Raw genomic sequence first — 7,500 nt, 5'->3', positions numbered from 1 at the left:
GGCCTCCCAGAAACCGTCCCTGTCCGTCCACACCCGCTCTTAAGTCTGATGTGACCTGTTGTTATCGGCACCAGGGGCGTCACACCAAATTCTGGGCCCTGGGTACAAGGATTCACTGCGGGCCCCCCATGAATGTTAACTATTGAAAAATAGCAGATATACAAGCTTGTATATCTGCTATTTTTGAAAAATCGTGAAAATCTGTGCAAGAAACCTATGTCAAGGACCCCCAAGATGATATGTATTTGGCCACGGACCCCCATCTCAAAATATTTAGTTCCAGGGACCCCCCCCCCCCCCCCCCAGAAGCAAAATTTGAGTTACAAATGTTCGCTTAAAAAATACATATATTCAAAGATTTGCACACATTTTCACGACTTTTCAAAAATAGCAGATCTACAAGCTCGCAGCGCGGCACTCGGTGCCGCGCTGTGAGCTTGTATATCTGCTATTTTTCAATAGCTAAAGTATAAAATAATTAAGGCCCCTCCAACACCTTGGGCCCTAGTAACTCAGTCCCACTTTCCTACCCCTTGTGACGCCCCTGACTACACCTACACACGTCTCACTCAGTAATTAGGCTGCGGACCTCACAGGCTGTCTCCCATGGACACAAATGCGCAAGTGGCTGACCCCGCATGCCTTGAAAAATGCCCGCTCAGCGTTTCATAAATGGCATTGTCCTGATGGTTATAATAAACTAAATTGACGGCTGACCCTAGGCTGGCTTAAAACAATGTCAGCCTGTTGCAAACATGTCTGTTCTGTGTGTGTGTGTGTGCGCATGTGCGTGTGTGTGTGTGTGTGTGTGTGTGTGTGTGTGTGTGTGTGTGTGTGTGTGTGTGTGTGTGTGTGTGTGTGTGTGTGTGTGTGTGTGTGTGTGTTTACCTTACATAATAGTCCTTTGACATTTATTTAGCAACTCCTTACTGTCCGCAAATGCGATAATCTCTGATCATTTCTAAGCCCAATATCTAGAGCAGGGGTCTTCAACAGGTGGTCTGGGACCCCTAGGGGGTCCTCAGAGTTACTACAGGGGGTCCTCGAAATCTTTGAGTGATAGAAACTTTTTTCTCCTTTTTTATAATAACCACTTGAACCCTAGTGTCCATATTCTGAGAACTTTGGCCCAAAATAGCAGATCTACAAGCTCACAACGCCTCGTCTCTCTCTCAACTAAGGGGTCCTTGGCCTGAAAACGTTGAAGACCTCTGATCTAGAGAAATAACTCCTGTTGTTTGTTGTTTATCTTGGTATGCCGTGCGTACACACAAAACAAGCATTTTGCTAAATTAGTGATGGGACAATAATCTTTATCGTCGGGTGGAGCAGTGGTGAGGTGCTTGCCCTGCACCTCGTAGGTTGTGGGTTAGAATCCACTATGGTGCATCAGGCTTTGTCGAGCGACAAGCGGCTATACTGTATATACGAACACCATTGGCCCATGATCGGGGGAGGGAAGCCGGGCGGGGAGGATGATAATTGTCACTGCACATAATCCTACATGCTGAGGCGTCTGTCAACAGGGAGTGGTGGGCGGGAGGAGTAGGACGAAGGCTCAGCGACTACGTCCTCCCGGTGGGGGATCCTCACGCGAGGAGCTAAATCGGCGGAGGTTTTGGACAAGGTTAACGCCCCCGCGAAGGGAGAGGGACAGTGGGTGTCTCCGCAGAAAGCACAGTGGAGTGGGCGACGTGAAAATGAAAAGAATAACCACTTCTTTGTTATTTTCCCACTTTTTTCCTGCATAGTACTGCGATTTATTTGTCTGTCATTCTATGTTAAAATGCGCATCTCCACAGAAAGCACAGTGGTAGCGGGCGATGTGTAAATAAATAAATAAATGTTCTTTGGTATTTTATGAAAATGTTGCTACACTCAAAAGCTCCCAAGCCGCGAGGAGGAGTCAACCTTGTCCAAAACTGCTGGTAGCTGAGGAAGTAGGATATAACAACAGTGACAACTCCAAAATGTGTGTGGGGAGGAATATATATATGTGTGTGTGTGTGTGTGTGTGTGTGTGTGTGTGTGTGTGTGTGTGTGTGTGTGTGTGTGTGTGTGTGTGTATATATATATATATATATATATATATCTAGATATATATAGATATATATTTCCATTTCCAGAATCTGATCAGATAGTGACCTGGAAAAGAATGAGTCACTTACAGTAATTTCCTCCCACTTTATTTACTGTAACTCTCTATTTACAGTCCTCCATCAGATAGAGCTGGCCTACCACTGGCACACAATAATAGCAATGGCTAGACGTCCGGCCCAGGAGGCCCTTATCACTGCCATAGCCTCTCTCTCCACTGATCCAGTCTAAGCTCCTTATCACTTAAAAACCATGAAGATAAATAAATGAAAATCTAAATGCTACATTGCGGAATAAATAAACTTCCACCATAACCAAAAGTTCATGATCTCTTCAGGACAGCCTACTGACCACCGCCTTTCATGAAAATGAAAAATCTGTTCTGGAATTATTTTGTTCACAGACACAGGCAGAGAGAGGAGTGATTACACAATATTCTGCCATGCATAAACTAATAATAAAACTTTCTTCTGTCTTATGCAGGCACATGCACACATAGACATCAAAGGGGGCTTGAGCCCCTGCCCTTTTATCCGTCTGTAAAAAAGTGCCCTCTCCAGACTATGAATGCAGTTTTTACTATGGTGAAAGAAATGCAAATGCCCTCTTTCCATGCCATACCTGAAGGCAGCATTATATATTATATATTTTCACCAAAAGGCCCGTTTAGAAATTTAAGCCCCTGCCTCTCTTAAATTCTCTGCATGTCCCTGTTTGTTAGTGACTACACTGGTTGCTTATTGGTTACCTCCGAGACACAGTGACTGTAGTGGTAGAAAATGTTTTTGTTTTTTTTCCCCCCAAAGAATTATTAAAAATAAATGAAAAAGGTTATCAAAAAACACGGCCTGCTCACGTATTAGGAGGGTAGTATGAGTCACCTGAAATGATAATGGGTGTTTTTAATTAATCTATCATTGTTAAAATGGAGTTTGAAGTTACTGTGTATGGGGAGGGACCCAGGTGGAGGAGGGCCTGGCAACTAGGGCTGCAAGCGAACCTTCGGAGGTTCGAACGTTCGTTCGTTACGTTGGCAATCGAAGTTCGAAATTAATGGGTTCAGGTTTTTTTCTTTTTTTTTTTTTCTTTTTTTACACGAAAAATAATTATCAGAATGTGATTGGCCTATTCAGAATATCACAGTAGTAGAGATAGCCAGATACGAAATAAGTTAGGCCTACCGGTAAACACTAACAGTTAAAGCCATACTGTGTAAGTTGCTCACCTAGTGGTCATTAGCCCTATAGCGAACCGAGGTCGCGTCCGCGTCTTTCGGCCGTTTTTCGTACCTTCAGACCCCCGCGTCTGCCTCCACCTCGCTGAGATCTATCTTTGGAGGGGTCCCTTGTTCCTGTGCGTTCAGTAATTCCAGAGATACACTCCTTCACCCTGCCTGGTAGGCGAAATTACCTAGAGACTGGATGGTACAAACCGGCGACAACAAAATGGCGACCCCACTTCAAGATACGATGTGATTGGCCGGCAGTTGTATAACCCTCGCTGTGATTGGCCGGTAGTGTGATGACGCAATTTTGGCGCGAGATCCGGTCCACGGCAAGGATCTCAGTTTACATATAGAGAAGGCTTTACAGGCTGAAATTCACGGCGCGGATCTTCTAAAACTTTTGTGTTTTAATAGTTAGGAGAATTTTAAGATTTGTTTTATAAAAAAAGTTACATAGTACGACTTTAATGGTGACCGTTATAGTAGTTATAAAATGCACCAGAACAGCTTGGAGCGATCAAGGACCGTCCTCCGCTCCAATTGCGCTCCTATTTGGGGCCGCGAACCGGGTGGCGAATCAGCCTCGCTGACACACGCTTGTTGACAGTGAGTGAGAGCAGCTCAGAGAGCCGTGTGTGCTTTGAACAGCGAACACCCAGCCATCCACGCACCCAAAGATTAAACATCCCTTTCTCCTAAGCATGAGCAAAGATGGATTTCATTGCAACCCCCTAAAGGATCTATAATCAATGCGATGTATGGGGTTGTTACATCGAGACCAGTTTAGCCCGAACGCGACGAGCTCCGATGCAGTCACCAAGTCTAATCATCATCATCCGTGCAACTCCGCTATACATTGAGCCTGTTCGTCAACAAACTGTGCGACATTTTCTCCGATTGGGTTGGATTTTCCAAGTGTTAGCCTAGGTGTTAATGCGGCCACGCATCCACGCGTTTTCAATGGATAAAACAGCGCATTTAAAACATTTCCTACACTGTTTAAAGGTACAGTACGTTCGATGGTTCGAACGTCCGAACGTTCGGTTTTTATTCAATTGAACGAACCATCGAAGGTTCGATGGTTCGTTCCGAAAATCCCCCCGAAGTTCGAATCCCTAAAACAGGGCTAGATTACAGCCCTACTGGCAACATTTACAAATCAAATATCTAAATATTGAATCAAGCAAATTAAAAACTGTTCAGGGTGTTCATAAAAGCCTGATTAGATGATAAAATCACCAACAGTACTGTTGCAAGTAAAAGTACGGAATTCAAAATGTACTTGAGTAAAAGTATGAAAGTGTTGGCATCAAAATGTACTCAAGTACCAAAAGTAAAAGTGTGAAAATAGCAGATCTACAAAAATATTTTCAAATAGCCAAGGTATAAAATAGGGCTGAAGTGGTTCATGTATGTTTTATATTATCATTTATATCTGCAAAGTAACTAGTAGTAACTAAAGTTTTCAAGTAAGTGTAGTGGAGTAAAAGTACAAATACCTCAAAATGACTTAAGTAAATGTACTTAGTTACTTCACACGACTGACTGAAAGTTCATGGCAAGGCAGACTCCCACAACAGCCACGTGGGAGTGGGGGGAGGTGGGAGTGTCAATGCCGAAATCTCATAGATGGTGACCTTCGATCCTAAAAACAGACATGTGTTTATCCACCACTTCCTTTTTGGTGTTATTATTAGTCTACTTACGTTGTCGTCTCGGAATTCTGCCAAAAATAAGGCCAAAATAGCAGTGGTAATCAGTCCCACCCGCCGTGATGTTTAAGTCTTGTTGGACGTCGAGATATGGCCTTACTTGAGGTAATGTGTTGAGATGATAACGTTTATCATCTTTCCATGTCACTGCCCGGTTTCATCACAGCGGGGTTTTTCTTTTACGCATTTCTATGAAAACGTTATGACATGCAGTGCTCTAGCCCGTAATCTATGAAAGTAACAAATACGAGGGCAGTTGCAACACAGCAATGCGTTGGCATAATTGTTAGGTTAATTGGCACAATGACAACATTTGAGGGAAAGAAGATTGACTACGCAAAGAAAAAAAAAGAAAAAACACTGGTCTCTTTAAAATATATGTTATCTTTGTCTACAAGGAACCAATTGAGCTACATTATATCAACAGGTCTTTATGTTCTGTCCTCTGATACTGTATCCCTAAGTGAAACGTGGCTAAACAACAGAGCACATAAATCCAAACTAAGTCTTTTTGATTTGGCTGGCCCCCTAGCAAGCTCATGTGACCAAGCACCATGCTTTTCCTTCCTCTTGCAGACAGTATGTACTGTTTATGGAAAGTATTGTGTACGGGTGGAATATTTCTGCCTTTCATTTCGACCAACCTCGTACCATATGTCTGTCTTAAAAGGCTCTCTTGCACTCCTGATTTGCCCTAAATTGAGCACTGTTGAGGTCACAGCCTCCTCGCTTCCTTGTGGTTTGGGAGACGATTGAGCAACGTTATTCAGTGACGTACGTACAAGTCGAACATGATGACTCGACTTCCGAAAAGTCCTTTTGCTCCGTGGTATCTACGTGTCAGGTTGTCCTCTATGTAGGGCTGTCACGATATGACATTTTACATGACGATTAATTGTCACGATTAATTGGCGATTAACAATTTAATTGTGTATTTGTCGTTGATAATTACATTTCTGTTTGGCTTTTAGGCTTTGAAGTTGCATATGGTAGATATGACACATAACCTAAATATACAAAGAAATTACTGACATATTTGACAACTTACTACTTAAAAAATAACATTGATAGTGGAAATAGCCGATCTACAAGCTCACAACGCGCCGCGATGCGACGCGTTGTGAGCTTGTAGATCTGCTATTTCCACTATTTCTGACATTTTTCAACATTCACGATTATGACGATTATGACAAAATAATTGCGATAATGTCAAATAATCACGATTAGACGATTATGTAATAATTGTGACAGCCCTACCTCTATGGCAGTGGTTCTCAACCTTTTTCAGGCCGCGACCCCCAAAATAATCACATTTTAACTGTGGACCCCCCCACCCCCCCCTACCCTGACGAGCAATATGAGTTGAGGCATTACATTTTGTAACGGTTCTATTGTGAAAATAGCAGATCTACATTGCGAGGCGTTGTGAGCATGTAGATCGGCTATTTTCACAATTTCTGCCTCTAATATTTGACAATTCTTTTTAGAGGTATTAAAAAGTCCTTAAATTGTCACAGAAATGTGTATATACCCTTTATACACTTAAACCATATGTTGGTTTGTTTACTGTTGAGTGAGAAAAAAATGTTTCACATTATGTTAATCATCTGGGGTCCCCCCAAAATAATTTGGGGACCCACTTGGGGGTCCCGACCCACAGGTTGAGAACCACTGCTCCATGGTGTCTGTAGCAGTGGTTCTGTTTTTTTTTTTTTTTTGGCTCAGATCACCCCTGTAAGTAACTTTCTCATTCACGGTACCCCTGAATTACATTGTTACTTAGCACCTTATGTCATATTAACGTTACTTAAATATGTCAATCTTCCTCTCAGAGATACAGTATAGGCTATGCCACGAGGACAACTTGAGAGAGATATCTGTTTCCATTAGGACAGATTGAAATGAAATTTTATACTTGGTGTTTAACCACTTAAACCCCAGCATCCCTATTCTGGGGGGAACATTCACCAACATGTCATGTTAGTTGTGAGCTTGCCGAACAGTTGTTTTTGGTGAAGAGACTTCACTGTAGACTGAAATAGAACGCTCCGAGTAAAGTGCAAATTACATTTATAAATTCCATTATTATTATCAAAGTATTCTGAGGCACGCCTGAACTTACCACAAGGCACCCTAGGGTGCCACGACACCCACTTTGAGAAATCCTGATCTATAGATGAATCCACGGAGCAGCAATCATAACTGCGTTGTCAAGCGGCTCCGCTTCGCACGGTCGCACCGCGACACCGCAACTACGCAGCAGCGCTCTGTGGATTCGTCTATAGGGCCTATACTCAGACTGTCCTCCATGTGTCTGTGTCTGTAGGAGAGACAGGACCGACGTGCGTGTCAGCTTGTGAGTGTTTCGTGAAGACAGATATTGATCAGTAATCATGCCGATTGGCAATGCTGGGATGTACTGTGTATCATCTCAGCCCCGCAAACAAACAAGCACGCAGAAAACTG

General features: G+C 43.0%; 1 long non-coding RNA gene across 1 annotated transcript in view; it reads left to right on the top strand.

Annotated features, from left to right (window-relative positions):
* LOC308283995 overlaps positions 1-7,500 on the top strand; it is a 23,990-nt gene that overhangs the window by 16,007 nt on the left and 483 nt on the right. The window lies entirely within an intron of this gene.

Source organism: Nannobrachium achirus (genome assembly GCF_963921795.1).
Source record: "Nannobrachium achirus genome assembly, chromosome: 4".
NCBI lineage: Eukaryota > Metazoa > Chordata > Actinopteri > Myctophiformes > Myctophidae > Nannobrachium > Nannobrachium achirus.
This window is presented reverse-complemented; position numbering and strand designations above follow the sequence as displayed.